Source organism: Triticum dicoccoides, chromosome 6B (genome assembly GCF_002162155.2).
Source record: "Triticum dicoccoides isolate Atlit2015 ecotype Zavitan chromosome 6B, WEW_v2.0, whole genome shotgun sequence".
In the NCBI taxonomy this organism is placed as follows: domain Eukaryota; kingdom Viridiplantae; phylum Streptophyta; class Magnoliopsida; order Poales; family Poaceae; genus Triticum; species Triticum dicoccoides.
Window position 1 is genome coordinate 393,650,304 of NC_041391.1, and position 18,074 is coordinate 393,668,377.

An 18,074-nucleotide genomic window follows, 5' to 3' on the forward strand; every position below is an offset into this window, starting at 1 on the left:
TAATGAATCCACCCGGATCCCAAGGTATATCAAAGCCAATTTTAATTAACAATGATTTGTAATTTAGTAGTGAGAACAAAGTAATATATATCAAGCAATCACGAAGTCTAACTCTCTTCCTATGCATAGGCATGTCATAAAAGAACAATTCATGCACACATACTAAAGGCCAATGCATAGTATAAGAAGTTTCTTGCAATTTCATTGTGTGGGAAACATAGAGAGGTGGAGATATAGTTCCTATCTCATGATAATTGCAAGTAGGAGCAGGAAGCACATGCATATTACATTCATCAAAATCATCATGTGCAATGGTAAAAGGCAACCCATCAATATAATCCTTACTAAGCGCAAACTTCTCCGATATAGTGTAGTTGGGAGAATTCAAAAAGATAATAGGACTATCATGCGTGGGTGTAAATAGCAACAATTTCATGTTCAACATAAGGAAATATAGCAAGTTCATCTCCATAAGCATAATTCATATTGGCATCTTGGCCACAAGCATATCAAGCATCATCAAAAAGGGATATTTCAGACAAATTCAAGGGATCATAGCAATCATCCTTCGGTAAGCATGAAGGGGAATTAAACAATGTATGAGTTGGAGGGTTACTCTCATTAGAAGGTAGGCACGGGTAGCTAATCCGCTCCTCCTCCTTTTGTTCTTCGCTCTCCTCATCATCTTTTTCATCCAATGAGCTCACAGTTTCATCAATTTCTTCTTCCATAGCTTCCTGCAAAATATTAGTCTCTTCTTGGACAACGGAGAATTTCTTCATAAATGCATTAATATAGTAATTGTATTCATAATTTGCATAGCAATATCTAAGTATAGCAAGATTTTTAGGCCTATAAGCATCATCATCTAAAGCTTCATACTTTTCAAACAAAGATTCAGTTTCATAAGCAGCCATAAAAGCAACAAATTCTTCTATTTGTTCCACATCATAGTAATCATATATACCATTAGCATAAGAAGCTAAGGTTTCATTATCATTAAATTTGCACGAAAAGGGAAGGTGTGGAGCCTCCATCCTAGAGCAACAAGTAATATCATATTTCAAGCATAGATTCCAGGCATACCAACGCAACATAATAAATTGATCCCATAATAGTTTCCCTTTTTGTGTCAAGCGATAATCCCTAAAGTATTCATGTTGATCCAACGTGTCTCCCATTATAAAGTTGAATGGGGTTTTCTCAGGATTATCAAAGTAGTATATAATATCTCTCACATAATGAGAATCGAGGGTTTTAGGAGTTACCCCATCCTCATGAGTAGCAAGTACAACTAATTTTTTTGGTATTTTGCGTTCCATATCCATAACTAAAGATAGAGAACAACTTAGAACAACAAATAAAAATTACTTAGTGATAAAGCAAATAAGCACACATGAGAATATTCACCCCAAGCTATGACTCCCCGGCAACGGCCCCAGAAAAAGGTCTTGATGACCCGCAAGTATATGGGATAGTTGTAGCCTCTTTCGATAAGTAAGAGTGTTGAACCCAACGAGGAGCTAAAGGTAGAACAAATACTCTCTCAAGTCCTATCGGCCACTGATACGACTCTATGCACGCTTGACGTTCGCTTTACCTAGAACAAGTATGAAACTAGAGGTACTTTGTAGGTGTTGTTGGATAGGTTTGCAAGATAATAAAGAATGTGTAAATAAAAACTAGGGGCTGTTTAGATAAAGAAGCAATAAAGTAAGTATTAGTAGAGAGCTTTTTGTTACAAGAAAGTTATTTGTCCAAGGCAATCGATAACTAGACCGGCAATCACTATTGCAATTCTATTTGTGGGAGAGGCATAAGCTAACATACTTTCTCTACTTGGATCATATGCACTTATGATTGGAACTCTAGCAAGCATCCGCAACTACTAAAGATTCATTAAGGTAAAACCCAACCATAGCATTAAAGTATCAAGTCCCCTTTTATCCCATACGCAAACAACCTACTTACTCGGGTCTGTGCTTCTGTTCACTCACGCCACCCACCATAAGCAAATCATAAACATATTGCAAACCCTACAGCAGGGATCCCTCACGCTTGTGTGACACGGAGAGCACCATAGGACAACACTAATAATAAAACATGCAACTCAACGCAATCACGATCATCAATTAACCCATAGGACAAAACGGATCTACTCAAACATCATAAGATAGCCATACATCATTGGGAAATAATATATAGCGTTGAGCACCATGTTTAAGTAGAGATTACAATGGGTAAGAGAGGGGTTACACTGCTGCATAGAGGGGGGGAGAGTTGGTGATGAAGGCGGTGAAGTTGTTGGTGAAGATCGTGGTGATAATGATGGCCCCCGGCGGCGTTCCGGCGCCACCGGAAGCAAGGGGGAGAGAGCCCCCCTTCTTATTCTTCTTCTTCCTTGACCTCCTCCCTAGATGGGAGAAGGGTTTCCCCTCTGGTGCTTGGATCCTATGGCGTGGGAGGGGCAAGAGCCCCTCCGAGATTGGATCTATCTCTCTGTTTCTGCGTTCTCAGATTCTACCCCTTCACCGTTTCTTAAATATCCGGAGATCCGTAACTCTGATTGGGGTGAATCTTTCGCCCAGATCTTTCTCATAAAATTAGCTTTCTTGCGCCAAAAGAAGAGCATCAAGCGCCTTACGGGTGGCCCACGAGAGCCCCGACCGTGCCCAAGGGGGAGGGCGCGCCCCCCTATCTCGTGGCTACCCTGGACACCGTTTCGCATTGATTTTACTTCCAGAAAATCATAAATAGTCCAAAAAAATGTCCGTCCGTTTTTATCCCGTTTGGACTCCGTTTGATATTGGGTTTCTGCGAAACAAAAAACATGCAACAGATAGGAACTGGCACCGGGCACTGGATCAATATGTTAGTCCCAAAAAATAGTATAAAAAGTTACCAAAAGTATATAAAAGTTGAATAATATTGGCATGGAACAATCAAAAATTATAGATACGACGGAGACGTATTAGTGACATTCAAAATGGGAGAATTACTCGCTCTAAAACTCGTTTGGCTAACTTTTGTGAACATTACTCATTTATTTCTAGCATTGAACCTATGAACGTTGAAGACACTCTTAATGATCCAGATTGGATAAATGCAATGCATGAAGAGCTACACAACTTTGAGAGGAACCAAGTGTGGACGTTGGTTGAAAATCCCGATGAGAAGCACAATGTCATTGGAACCAAATGGGTGTTTCAGAACAAGCAAGATGAAGATGGACAAGTCATGTGCAACAAGGCTTGTGTCGTTGCTCAAGGCTACACTCAAGTCGATGGTATGGACTACGGTGAGACATATGGCCCCGTTGCTAGACTTGAGTCCATTTGCATCTTACTTCCTTATGCCAATCATCATGACATTACCTTCTCTCAAATGGACATCAAAAGTGCTTTTCTAAATGGAGAAATTGAGGAGGAAGTTTATGTTAAACAACCTCCCGGCTTTGTTAATCCTAAGAAATCCGACCATGTTTACAAACTCCACAAAGCTCTTTATGGTCTTAAGCAAGCTCCTAGAGCTTGGTATAAATGCTTGACTAAGTTTCTTCTTGAAAAAGGGTTTGAAATTGGTAAAATTGATTGTACACTCTTTACTTAAAGGGTTAATGGAGAATTATTTGTGTGCCAAATTTATGTTGATGATATCATATTTGGATCAACTAACCCTCATTTTAGTGAAAAGTTTGGAAAGCTAATGTCGGAGAAGTTTGGGATGTCTTTGATGAGTGAACTCAAGTTCTTTATTGGTTTGCAAATCAAGCAAACTAAGAAGGGAACCTTTATCTATCAAACAAAGTATACCAAGGACTTATTGAAGAAGTTCAACATGCAAGAATGCAAAGGTATGAATACCCCCATTCCTACTAGTGGACATCTTGACTGGACTAAGGATCGCGAAGCGGTTGACCAAAAGGTTTTCCGTTCTATGATTGGTTCATTGTTATATCTACGTGCCTCTCATCCCGATATCATGCTAAGTGTGTGCACGTGTGCACGATATCATGCGGCCCCCAAAGAATGCCATCTTAAGGCCGTGAAAAGGATAGTGAGATACTTAATTCATACACCAAATTTTGGCATTTTGTATCCTAAGAGGTCTTCTTTTAATATTGTAGGCTACTCCGACTCGGATTATGCCGGTGACAAGGTTGATAGAAATTCCACTTCGGGTACTTGTCAATTTCTTGGTAGATCTCTTGTGTATTGGTCCTCCAAGAAACAAAACTTGGTATCCTTATCCACCGCCAAAGCAGAATACATTGTCGTTGGTTCATGCTGTGCTCAATTACTTTGGTTAACCCAAACTCTTAAAGATTATGGAATATATGTGAAACATGTTCCATTGCTTTGTGACAATGAGAGTGCTATTAAGATTGCTCATAATCCCGTGCAACATTCTCGAACTAAGCATATTGAAGTTCGTCATCATTTCATTCTGGATCATGTTGCAAAGGGAGATATCAAAGTTAAGCATGTTCATATCATAAGCAATTGGCGGATATATTCACCAAACCGCTTGATGAGAAAGTATTTTGCCGCCTGAGAGGTGAATTGAACATCATTGATACCTCAAATTTGGAGTAGAAACTCCATGTGGATGCATGCAAGACATGAGTCTTACCTTGACTAATCCTTGATATTTCTCTTATGATGATGATCATATGTCTCGGATATTCTTGCACTCTTGCATGCTATCTAACCCTTGTAGGTACTTGGACGAACCCAACTCTATGAGATTGCAACTCAATCACATCCTAAGCAATTTCTACATCTCCAAGTCTCTACAATATGGTGGTTGAAGACAAGGAAGCACGAATCCATTCAATATATCCTTTGACAAATTCTTTATATCAAATTTCAATTGGTATCAAATTTCATGATTGTCATTTTGGACACACAGGTGCTCTTTCTTGCAAGACTAACCCATGTAGGAAGATGAACTTCAACTACAAGGGGTGCTACGAACTCTTGATGATCTACATCAACCTTGAGCATCCTACACAAGTTCAACTACATGACCAAGTTCAACACCACCACCAAAGGTATGTCATCCCATCATAGAGAAGCTTTACCCCAAGACATGGGTCAAAGCAACTCAACAAGATGTGAATACATCTAAATGCTTAAATGAAAAATGGCAACCCCATTTTGAGCTTAAATGATGAGTATGACCTATGATCAAGTGTCTTCACTTGACTCCTAAGTCAATACACTCTAACATAGGTGAATTTACCGCCGACCAATTCTAGATGAAGTTCTCTGTTGTTTCTCTGTGCTCTTGCATTCATCTCTTGCATGCTAGTTACTCTTTCAAAAAAACTTCATCTAGATTTCTTTTCTTTTCTCTGTTATGTTCTACATTCCCTACATCCAATTCATTGCAAATCCTTCAGTTACTTCCTTGCATATCCTTGTGAGATCTTAATTTGCTAAGTTAGCTGAGGTGACAATTGTTTTTCTCTCTGGATTGAACTCAGCCTCACCGGTTTGTTTACTTTGGCCGAACCAAACCATCTCGGTGCCACCGAAAATAACAACTCAATGCTACCGATTTCAATACTGAGATAAATCATTTTCTGAGAGAGTACCTAGTTCTTGCTCTATCTAGTAGATGTTCTTGTGTTATCTAACCTTGTTTACCCAGGAACATCTCTTCCAAAGCCAGTTCAAGACAACAAGGTAAGTATATGCATCACACTCATGTGCATGAAGATCTCTTGCTGTGGTATATATTGTTTGCAAGAGAGATTCGTGAACACGAAGATATATTCTCGGTATCTACACCATTTGCTCTAATGCATATAGCCAAGACACATGTAACTCATTGCTTTCTCTGTCATATTTATGCATTTTCATACTCTTATGATCTATCTTCACATGATTGCATACATGTAGGGGGAGCTAATGCATGTTGCATGTCCTTACAAAGCTTTTTTGCTATTTTCTTCATATCTTTATATAAAGCTTTGATGTACATTTTCATCAATTACCAAAAAGGGGGAGATTGAAAGCACATGTGCTCCCTGGGTGATTTTGGTAATTAATGTCAACATATCTCTTGTTTGACTAATATTTCTACCTAGTATATTTCAGATAAGTTGGATATTGGAGTGGCATGGACAAGAGGATGTGGAACCCCTTCAAGATGCCAAGGATAAACATTGGCAAAAGCTCAAGACTCTACATTTTCACTTTTAGTGATCCAAGATCACATTGAGTCCATAGGAAATCCAAAACTATTAAAAGGGGACGAGGTGCTGCTTAATGGCTTGCTTGCTCAAAGTGCTTAGTGATATGCTCCAAAACACTCAGCCACTTTCTCACATCCACATATGTCCTAAACCTAAAAGTCAAACTCGGCCCCACAGATTTGATCTATCTGGCACCATCGAGTTCATTTGACATAGCCACTTCCAAACCCTAATCAGTTTGGTCACACCGATGGGATCTAAGTCTCATCGAGATGGGTTTACAAACTCTCTGGTTACCTATTACTGCAATGGGTCCCACCGAGTTCATGTAATCGGTCTCACTGAGTTTGCATGACCAATTCTCTTTTTTCTTATTACCAAAATCGGTCTCCCTGAGTTTGTGTAATCGGTCAAACTGAGTTGAGGTTTTACCCTAACCCTTGCACATCGGTCCAATCGAGTTGACCTTGTCGGTCGCACCGAAAATTCTAGCGTTCACATTTTTTACTTACATTGGTCTGACCGAGTTTTACCATTCGGTCCCACCGAGTTTGGGAATATGTGTGTAACGGCTAGATTTTGTGTGGAGGCTATATATACCCCTCCACCCATTCTTCATTCGTGAGGAGAGCCATCAGAACGTGCCTACACTTCCACTAATCATTTTTTGAGAGATAACCACCTACTCATGTGTTGAGATCAAGACATTTCATTCCAACCACAAGAATCTTGATCTCTAGCCTTCCCCAAGTTGCTTTCCACTCAAATCATCTTTCCACCATAGCCATATCTATGAGAGAAAGTTGAGTGTTGGGGAGACTATCGTTTGAAGCACAAGAGCAAGGAGTTCATCATCAACACACCATTTATTACCTTTTGGAGAGTGGTGTCTCCTAGATTGGTTAGGTGTCACTTGGGAGCCTCCATCAAGATTGTGGAGTTGAACCAAGGAGTTTGTAAGGGCAAGGAGATCGCATACTTCGTGAAGATATAGCCAAGTGAGACAAGTCCTTCATGGGGGATGGCCATGGTGGGATAGACAAGGCTGCTTCTTCGTGGACCCTTCATGGGTGGAGCCCTTCGTGGACTCGCACAACCGTTACCCTTCGTGGGTTGAAGTCTCCATCAACATGGATGTACGATAGGACCACCTATCGGAACCACGCCAAAAATATCCGTGTCTCCGATTGCGTTTGCACACTCCAATCCCATCCCTTTACTTTCTTGCAAGTTGCATGCTTTACTTTCTGCTGCTCATATACTCTTTGCATGCTTGCTTGATTTATATTGTGAATGTTTGAAATTGTGCTAATTTCCAACCTCAACTTGAAAAACTTAGAAACTGCTATCTTTGCTTGTTGAGGGTCTACTACCCCCCCATAGACACCTCTTCTCGATCCTTTCATGCGCGTAATAAGGAGGCACTTCCTTGCTGTGACCGTGGACCCAGCTGTTAGCCTCTCCATGTACACTACTCTTCTGATGGAAGTCATTCCTTGACCACATTGACCACGCCACACCGAGAGCACCAAGGCGGTGGACGATAGTGAGGCCTAGGTAGGGGACGACGCAGAGCCGGGGAAGACACGGCAGTGGATGCCCACGCGGAGAGGAGTACGAGGGTTGACTGGTTTGGCTGCGGTGTGAGGCTGCCGTCATTGCAGAATAACAGGGGTTGTGGGTGACTAGAGGGATGGCCTGGCCAGCGGTTGGAGTAGGAGGGGTGGTGAGGTCTGCGTGGTAACACAACCGGCCATGGGAGGCAGGAGCAGGCGGCATGGCCCGTGATGGTTTGGACGGATGGAGTAAGAAGACCAGAGGTTGAAGAAGCACTACAGCCGTTGGATCGCCATCGTACGGTCACTGCAGCTAGAATCGTTTATATTGACTAAGTTGACAAAGCCCTGCGTCCATGTAAACTTAGTAGGCCCACAAGTTAGCCTCCAAATATGGTGGGTCCCACCTAGCAGCGGGGTCTACATTTTTTGTGCGTAATAAGGAGGCATTTGCGTGCGAAGAGATATAGTAGGTGGGTCCAAGCTGTCAGCGGTGGGTATGTTTCTTTCGCGAAATACAGAGGCCCTTCCGGTGGGGCCCTGCTATCAGGTGGAGGAATCATTATTTTGCGCGTAATAAGGAGGCACTTCCTTGCTGTGGCTATGGACCCAGCTGCCAGCCTCTCCACGTATAGTCCTCTTCCAATGGAAGTTGTTCCTTGACCACGTTGAGCACGCCACATCGAGAGCACCAAGGCGGGGATGACGGCGAGGCCTAGGAAGGGAATGACAAGGAGCCGGGGAAGACTCGGCAATTGTTTCCCACACGGAGGGAAGTACGAGTGTTTACTGCTTCGGCTACAGCGTGAGGCTGCCGTCACCGGAGAATAATAGGAGCTCTGGGTGAGTAGAGGGATGGCTAGGCCAGCTATGGGAGTATGGTGGGGCGGTGAGGCCTACGCGGCATCATAGCCAGCCGTGGGAGGAGGGACAAGGCAGTCCCGCGACACTTGTTTGAACGGCTGGAGTAGGAAGACCAGAGATTGAAGAAGCACGATGGTCGTTGGATGGAAATCCAACAGTCACTGCTCTCGCGTGTTAACTAAATTGGCACGACGTTGTGTGCGCGTCAACCTTTTTTTAGGAAAGCGTACGCGTCAACCTATAGTAGGCGCACAAGTCAGCCTCAAATCTGTGGAAAACAGCATACAACCCATCTGCCATTATTTCTTATAATTTACAGCCCATTTGCTAATTCTTAAGGATTCTTTTGGAGATCAAATTCTTTTTCTTAGCATTACAACCCATATTGTGGCCACAGTTAAAACATTATACAAAATTTTGCATATTTCGGTGCGGTCCGAACTATTTTTAATCCCGAAATTTTGAGTCACATTCAAACTAATTTGAAAAATAAATTCATATCGATATAAAATCCAAATAATTGTCCACGCATAAAAATCAACGGAATTTAAAATCTCGAAATGAAAAAAAAAGAAATTTGAAACTAATTGCCGGTTTGATGTGTTTTAAAAATGCACAACCCATTTCTCATTATTGATAGCCCATTTTCTCGTCTTGTAAGATTCGTAGCCGAGTAGGGCTGACAAAGCAAGTAGGCCTCGGTTGGGTATTCTATAAAAGAACAAAAAAAACTGGGCATAGGATTGAAAGCATGTCTAGAGGGGGGGGGAGGGGTGATTAGACTACTTGACCAAATAAAAATCTAGCCTTTTTGCAATTTTAAGTCTAGGCAAATTTTAGCAACTTAATACAGTCAAGCAATCAACCTACACATGCAATTCTAAGAGTATAGCAGCGGAATGTAAAACATTGCATATGAAGGTAAAAGGGAAGGGTTTGGAGAGGGCAAACGCAATGTACACACGGAGATTTTTGGCATGGTTCCGATAGGTGGTGCTATTGTACATCCACGTTGATGGAGAATTCAACCCACGAAGGGTAACGGTTGCGTGAGTCCATGGAGGGCTCCACCCACGAAGGGTCCACGAAGAAGCAACCTTGTCTATCCCACCATGGCCATCGCCCACGAAGGATTTGCCTCACTTGGGTAGATCTTCATGAAGTAGGCGATCTCCTTGCCCTTACAAACTCCTTGGTTCAACTCCACAATCTTGATGGAGGCTCCCAAGTGACACCTAACAAATCTAGGAGACACCACTCTCCCAAAGGTAATAGATGATGTTATGATGATGAACTCCTTGATCTTGTCTTCAAATGATAGTCTCCCCAAACACTCAACTCTCCCACACAGATTTGGATATGGTGGATAGATGATTTGAGTGGAAAGCAACTTGGGGAAGGCTAGAGATCAAGATTGTTGTGGTTGGATTGGAATGTCTTGGTGTCAACACATGAGTAGGTGGTTCTCTCTCAGAAAATGAGTAGTGGAAGTGTAGGCACGTTCTGATGGCTGCCTCTCTCTAATGGAGAAGGGGGTGGAGGGGTATATATAGCCTCCACACAAAATCTAACCGTTACACACAATTTACCAAACTTGGTCAGACTGAATAAAGAAACTCGGTGGGGCCGGTCTAGTTCAAAATGTGAACGTTAGGGTTCTTGGTTGGACCGATGATATCAACTCAGTGGAACCGATGCGCTAGGGTTAGGGAAAAACCTCATCTCGGTGAGACCGATCGCATGAACTCGGTGAGACCGATTTCAGCAATAAGCAAACAGAGACTTGGTCAAGAAAACTCAGTGGGACCGACTCGCTCATTTCGGTGAGACCAAAATGTTACGAAAAGGAAATAGAGAGTTTGCATTGTGAACTCGGTTGGATCGATCACTCATCTCGGTGTGACCAAAATGTTATGAAGGGCAACATAGAGTTTCCAATCCCATCTCGGTGAGATCGAGATCCCTATCGGTGAGACCGAACTGATTAGGTTTCTGGCTATGGCTATGTCAAGTTAACTCGATGGTGCCGGATGAATTAAATCAGTGGGGTCGAGTTTGACTTTAGGTTTAGGAAAAAAGTGGAAATGAGAAAGTGGTTGAGGGCCTTGGAGCATATCACTAAGCATTTTGAGCAAGTAGACCATTAAGCAAAACATCATCCCCTTTTAATAGTATTAGCTTTTCCTATGGACTCAATGTGACCTTGGATCACTAAAATGAAAATGAAGAGTCTTGAGCTTTTGCCAATCTATGTCCTTAGCATTTTGAGGGGTCCACATCTCTAGTCCATGCCATGCCAATCATTGAACTTTCTGAAACATTTAACTTGAATGGATATTAGTTCAGTGAGCTATATGTTGTTATGAATTACCAAAACCACCCATGGATTAGTTGCACTTTCATTGGGCTAGCCATTTTCATAAAGATAAAAAACTACTGGGATGGTGTTTTGATAAACATAAAAGAAAAGGTTGCCTAGACAGGCCAGAGTGCCCCGCACAGCCCAGTTGACACCCTGCTTCTGTCTCAAAAACAACAATAACTGGGCAAGTTACTTCCCTCAAAAAAACTGGGCAAGCTACTGGGTCCCTCGTGTTAGCCGCTTGTTGTGCAATTCTCTCGTTTATTGACTACGTTTACATTGGCATGGGACCCAAATGCGAGAAACCCAATAGGAGGAACCATTTTTCTGGCTTGAAATAAGGAGGCACTTGCTTGCGTACTGCCATGACCCTGGTGGGTCCCTACTGTCATCCTCTCCACATACAATCATATCCTGATTATGTACGCGTCAACCTAGTAGGCCCACAAGTCAGCCTCTAAATCCGTGGCAGACAAATACAACCCATTTAAAAAAAAAGCCCATCCATACGTTCACACGGAAAGTTCAGCATTCAGAGCAAAGTAACATGTCTGATCAGATATAGAGTACAGAACTTCCACGTTGACAACCATCATAGCCAAGTTAACTATCTACTCCCACTAATACTCTAGTGTACAAGTACTGACTTACTCCTAGCTAACTAGACGATGTGAGCCGTCATCTGCGGTACACGCTAAATGCCGGCACCGACGTCCTCTTCCTCACCCCGGACTTGCCAGAGGTGCGATATGGCGCGTTGCTCGCGCATGTTGGCCCTTTCCATGCTGGCATGGTCAATCAAAGCTTTGGCTTCTAAGCGGGAAACCCACTTTTTTAGATGGTAGTAAAATTCGGCATCGCACATGCGTGCGTGCCCGACAGCCTCTAGGGCTATTTGCCGGGCACCGACGTCCACGTAGTCGGCCCAGTCGCGGGCGCTCTTCTTGCGACTCAAAGCGGCAGTGCATTGCTACTCCACGCCCCACTGGCGGCGCAAATCGGCAATACGTTGCTCCTCCGCGAGGCGGTCGTGCTCCAACAAGTCCTTGTACTCTGCATTGCCATCTAAAGACCGATAGAATGCCTCCTCCCTCCGGCTTCCTTCCAGTTAATAAATGAACACTAGCTGCGGTGATGAGCACCTATGGCATCGCCTGTTGCGGACGGTTCGGGGCATGATGGACGTGGCGAGAGCGAGGGCAAGTGGCCAGCGATGCCGGGCCGGTGGGGGTTGTGAAGGGAGCCGATAGGGTGAGTTGGGTGACGGTGCTACCAGAGAACGCTGGGAACCAGTAATTATAGGCGGAAGGTAGGTGAAGCAGCGTGTCACTGGAAACGCGACGGTCATTGGAATTCAATGCATAAGCAGGCATGGCTTAGGGCGCCAGCTTGCCGTGGAAAACTGGAAAAACTGATGTGCCGTCCCGTCCCGTCAGTGGTGCATCCCTTCTGTGCTAGGTCGCACATCGGCATGACGGTCAAACGAGTGCACTCGAATCATCCAGATGAGGTACTCCCTCCTTGTCAAAAATTATACCACCACTCATTACCTACCTTGGTTGGTGAGATTTTTGAATTGAGCGCTGCAAACCAGAAAGGAGGTAGTACGTGCGAGATCCGCTATTTATTGATGTAGGATTGAGTAGGTCAGATAGTGTACATGTAGGAGCGAGTAGGTCGGATAGTGTACGTGTAGGATCACATTAGTTGATGAACGTTCGCTTGGAGATAAGGCATTTGCGAATGTTTGCTGGCAGTTTTTTCAGATTCGCATGGCATTTTCTTCAGAACAACATGTCAGTTTCTTCAGAGGTAGGCATTTTTATTTGAAAAATAGTCACCTTTGGATCTTGCGTCGCAACTAAAACTGCCAGGAGCATATTAGTAGGCTAGCTAGTGATCGATAAGTAACTTGTAAACACTGAGCGAACAGAAATAAGGAACTGCTAGTAACTTGCAAACACCGAGAACATAGAAATTAGGATCATGATGTGCACAGTAGTAAGAGGCGATCCATTCGAAATGTTCACATGAGACTCACAGGCCTGGCATTGTAATATGTTCACATTAGTAGCCCAAGTTAACAAGAACTAGTAACATGTTAATGCATCTCAATGATTCACAGATCATTGATGTCTACTACGCAACGAGCACAATTTTCCTTACCATCATTTTCATGGAAGATATTAAAAAGATGAAGCGTATGAGGCAAACTCAGTTCCATTTTTTGTAGTTTTCTTTTATAAACTAAACTAGTGTTAAAACAAGAAACTAAAATATTCGGTTGCAGGATCTAAAGATATACCTTCAAGCACTCACCTCCCCGGCAACGGCGCCAGAAAAGAGCTTGATGTCTACTACACAACCTTCTTCTTGTAGACGTTGTTGGGCCTCCAAGTGCAGAGGTTTGTAGGACAATAGCAAATTTCCCTCCAGTGGATGACCTAAGGTTTATCAATCCATGGGAGGCATAGGATGAAGATGGTCTCTCTCAAGCAACCCTGCAACCAAATAACAAAGAGTCTCTTGTGTCCCAAACACACGCAATACAATGGTAAGTTGTATACGTGCACTAGTTCGGCAAAGAGATGGTGATAAAAGTGCAATATGGATGGTAGATATAGGTTTCTGTAATCTAAAAATATAAAAACAGCAAGGTAACTATTGATAAAAGTGAGCGTAAACGGTATTGCAATGCTAGGAAACAAGGCCTAGGGTTTATACTTTCACTAGTGCAAGTTCTCTCAACAATAATAACATAACTGGATCATATAACTATCCCTCAACATGCAACAAAGAGTCACTCCAAAGTCACTAATAGCGGAGAACAAACGAAGAGATTATGGTAGGGTATGAAACCACCTCAAAGTTATCCTTTCTGATCGATCTATTCAAGAGTCCATAGTAAAATAACATGAAGCTATTCTTTCCATTCGATCTATCATAGAGTTCATACTAGAATAATACCATAAGACACAAATCAACCAAAACCCTAATGTCACCTAGATACTCCATTGTCACCTCAAGTATCCGTGGGCATGATTATACGATATGCATCGCACAATCTCAGATTCATCTATTCAACCAACACAAAGAACTTCAAAGAGTGCCCCAAAGTTTCTACCGGAGAGTCAAGACAAAAATGTGTGCCAACCCCTATGCATAAGTTCATTGAACCCGCAAGTTGATCACCAAAACATACATCAAGTAGATCATGTGAATATCCCATTGTCACCACAGATAAGCACGACAAGACATACATCAAGTGTTCTCAAATCCTTAAAGACTCAATCCGATAAGATAACTTCAAAGGGAAAAATCAATCCACTACAAGAGAGTAGAGGGGGAGAAACATCATAAGATCCAACTATAATAGCAAAGCTCGCGATACATCAAGATCGTATCACCTCAAGAACAGGAGAGAGAGAGAGAGAGAGAGGGAGAGAGAGAGAGAGAGAGAGAGATCAAACACATAGCTACTGGTACATACCCTCAGCCCCCCGGGTGAACTACTCCCTCCTTGTCATGGAGAGCGCCGGGATGATGAAGATGGCTACCGGTGATGGATTCCCCCTCCGGCAGGGTGCCGGAACGGGCTCCCCAGAGGTTTTTGGTGGCTACAGAGGTTGCGGCGGCGGAACTCACGATCTATTGCGCTCCTTGATGTTTTAGGGTATATGGACTTGTATAGGCGAAAGAAGTCGGTCAGGGGAGCCACGAGGGGCCCACGAGGGTGGAGGGCGCGCCCAGCGGGGTAGGGCGCGCCTCCCTGCCTCGTGGCTTCCTTGTTGCTTCCCTTACGTATACTCCAAGTCTCCTAGATTGCTTCCGTTCCGAAAATAACTCTCCCAAAGGTTTCATTCCGTTTGGACTCCGTTTGATATTCCTTTTCTTTGAAACACTGAAATAGGCAAGAAAACAACAATTTGGGTTGGGCCTCCATTAATAGGTTAGTCCCAAAAATAATATAAAAGTGTATAGTAAAGCCCATAAACATCCAAAACAGATAATATAATAGCATGAATGCTTCATAAATTATAGATACGTTGGAGACGTATCCATCATATACAAATATGTAGCTCCAAAAGCAAAGATCTAGCAAAAACATCTGTTCTTCCTACTAACAAGGATGCTTCTCTAGGCCAACATTTAGTACAGAGTGAAAGATAGATTTGTTTGTGAACGTAAGTGGTTTAACTAACAGCTGGAACCATGAGAATGAACCACACATGACGGAGGAACATTGTCGCGGGAAACCACGTCCAACTATGGGACCAAGGGGTCCCTTGCTGGTTCGGCAGGGGGGATGTCACTTTGCGCAAAGAGCAAAGGTGCATGTGGCAGCACGACAGAGATCACATGAGTAATTTTACCTAGGTACGGGCCGCCACGAGGCCTAAAACCCTACTCCTGCTTTGGTGGACTAATGGTGGAAGAATGGTGGTAGAGCGTAGTACGCTTGCCCAACAGGGGTAACAGTGGCTACGCGCGTATGGGTGTCTAACTTTTAGCCTCACAAACCCTTTCTACGATTGCCATGGGCCTCCTTTTATAGGTTAAGGGGTCACCACAATGGCAAATTAGTCATTATGCACTGATAAGATAGCAAACAGTGCTATGATACGTAACTCTACAAGCTGACAGAGCACATTAAATGCGCCACTCAACGTCACATCATTGCTCGCCCGGCAAGCCTTGTCGGGCTTGTTTTGCCAGCTCCATGCCTGCTTGTTTGACACGTTGTGGGACGAATGTCATCTGTAGGTTTTCCTGTAGAAAGAGGCTGCCATGTGGCAAATGGGTGCCACTTAATCACCTTTTGGCTTGACACCGCACTGATCCACGACGTGGGTCATGGGGGAGTGGGTGATGAGGTGTTTTTTGCCCCCGTGAGTCCCGGTAGGCCCTACCGGGACGTCTTGGTCGCTTTCTTCCGGGGATGGCTCTGCCCTTGCCAAGCCCGTTTTCCCGGCAACGGAGGCTTTTCTCCTGGTGGTACTTTGCTTCTCTAGCTTGATATTAGTCCTCTTGTTCTGTATGCTGGTCCTTCGAAGATCTTGGTCTCTTGTGCTCTAGCATGGCCTGATGCCATAATCTTGTTTCCGTGCATGTGCACAGTCAGGGCAACATAGCCAGGGTCTTTTGCATCGACAGAAGCCCCCGGGCCTTCCCTGATCGCACCGGGGGGCATCGTCGGGGTAGGCCCTAATAAGTGCACAGGCAGGGGCGCTGAAGAGGCTGACCCTTGGTGTCTTTTTTGTTTCTTCATTAATCTTGAGTCTTGGCTAGTTTCTGGTTTTCCGGCGTGTCGTGTAAAGCCAATACTGGTGGGGCCACCCTTGTAATGGCCCATGAATGACTTTAACGCGCGGGGTAGAAACTGCCAATTCACTCTTCCCACCATGCACTTATCCTTAGCCACATATGTTGCATGCATCGCGTGGGGTAGGTAACTGAGGCGCGTTGCGTGGGAGAGCATTATGGCGAGGGCCTGGCCTTCTTGAATTGGTGGAGTAGGACGGTGATTTAGCCATCCTGGAATCAGCCCCCATCCCCCTTCTCACCTACAAAAGGAGGAGCGGGGGAGGAGTGGAGGCATTCATCCATATCCCTTTCCTCCTCCGTCTTGCTCCGTCTTGAGTATGCTGGAAGGGAGAGCCCGGGGCCGGGCCCCGGGCCTGGGCTTGGAGCCGATGATGCTGAATGATGGTGTTGGCGCTTGGGGAGGGGGTCTGGTCCAAGTCCAAGGTTTGGGGCTTGGGCTCGTTAGAAATCCCAGTATTGCCCGCCCCTCTCCCTGGAACTTGGGTTGATGTTGATGAAGAGGGCGCCTTCCTGCCCGCCATGGTGGGGTGCGGCGCACCTCAAGCCCCCTGGTCGTCTTGGTTGCTTGCCGTCTCTTTGGAGGAGGTGCTGGGCTAAAGTCCAAGCACTTTCCTAGAGAAGTGTTGATGAAGATGAAGCCAGGGAAGACGGAGAACGCGGGGCGCAGGCTGTCAGACATGTTTGTCTCGTCCTGGCGACCTGCCGCCTCGTCTTTCCACTCTTCCCCTCCTCCCCGGCACCGTCATCACTGGCCTCCTGGTTGACGGGAAGGGGGCCGCTCTCTTGGTGCCTTCGCCTCCTCCAGCAGTCTTCCAGCTGAGCTTTGGTGGATGACTCCACTGTCGCTCGAGCTGGGGCTTCTTGCGGGTCCTGGTGGTGGTGACCAAGGGCACCGCCGATCTGCTCTGTCCGCCCTCCTCCTTCGCAACCTCTCCACTCCCAATCTTGTAAGGCCCTGCGTCCGGCAGACCATGACGGGATTGGGATGGACTCCCGTTTGGGCGCTGCTCCTGCCCCTTCTCTTCCCACCATGCTACCCGGGGGAGAAGGAACAGGGAGTGGAGTTTATGGAGCACTTATCTTTTTTCAATCTTAAATCTGCAGGCATTTGCCAAATTTTATTTCTAGTAATGTAATCCCTCGAGTCCATGTATGTGTTCTGTAAGGCTTGTACTTGTATAATCAGCATATTAATGAAAAAGATGAGCCTTTCCGGGGACTCGTGCATGTGTATGTCCATGAAAAGGTGGGATGCCTCTTTAGTTATATAAACGAGTCTTCTCCGAGAGGCTATCCTGCCGATACCCTTTTTCTATTTTATTGCCGGGGACCGGAGTCTACGGGGCAAAAAATAAAGGGACCAGCCCTCCCGCCAACCCTTTCTCAGCAAAGGCCACTGCGATCACTTAGGCTGAAGCAACATTCAAGCCAAAAAGTGCGAGCACCTAAGCTTCGAAGAGTGGTGAAGCTTTCTCATACACAAGTTTCAGCTTACAGAACACCTATGGAGAAGAGGTAGAACTTATCTGTTTTGCTTGCCAGGGATCGCAGTGCTGGTCCGTCTTCTCATCTCCTTGTAGGAGCCAAGTTCATGGCATGAACCTGCAACTTTATGTAGATGAGAATGATGCTAGATGCAATCCTATCTATATGCATATGCAAATGCTAATGAAATGCTTATGAAAATACTGTTGGAATGCTCATGCATGCATGCAACTTGGTCGAGGACCTCCGAGCGCTTCGTTTATTTCTCTGGTGCACGGGC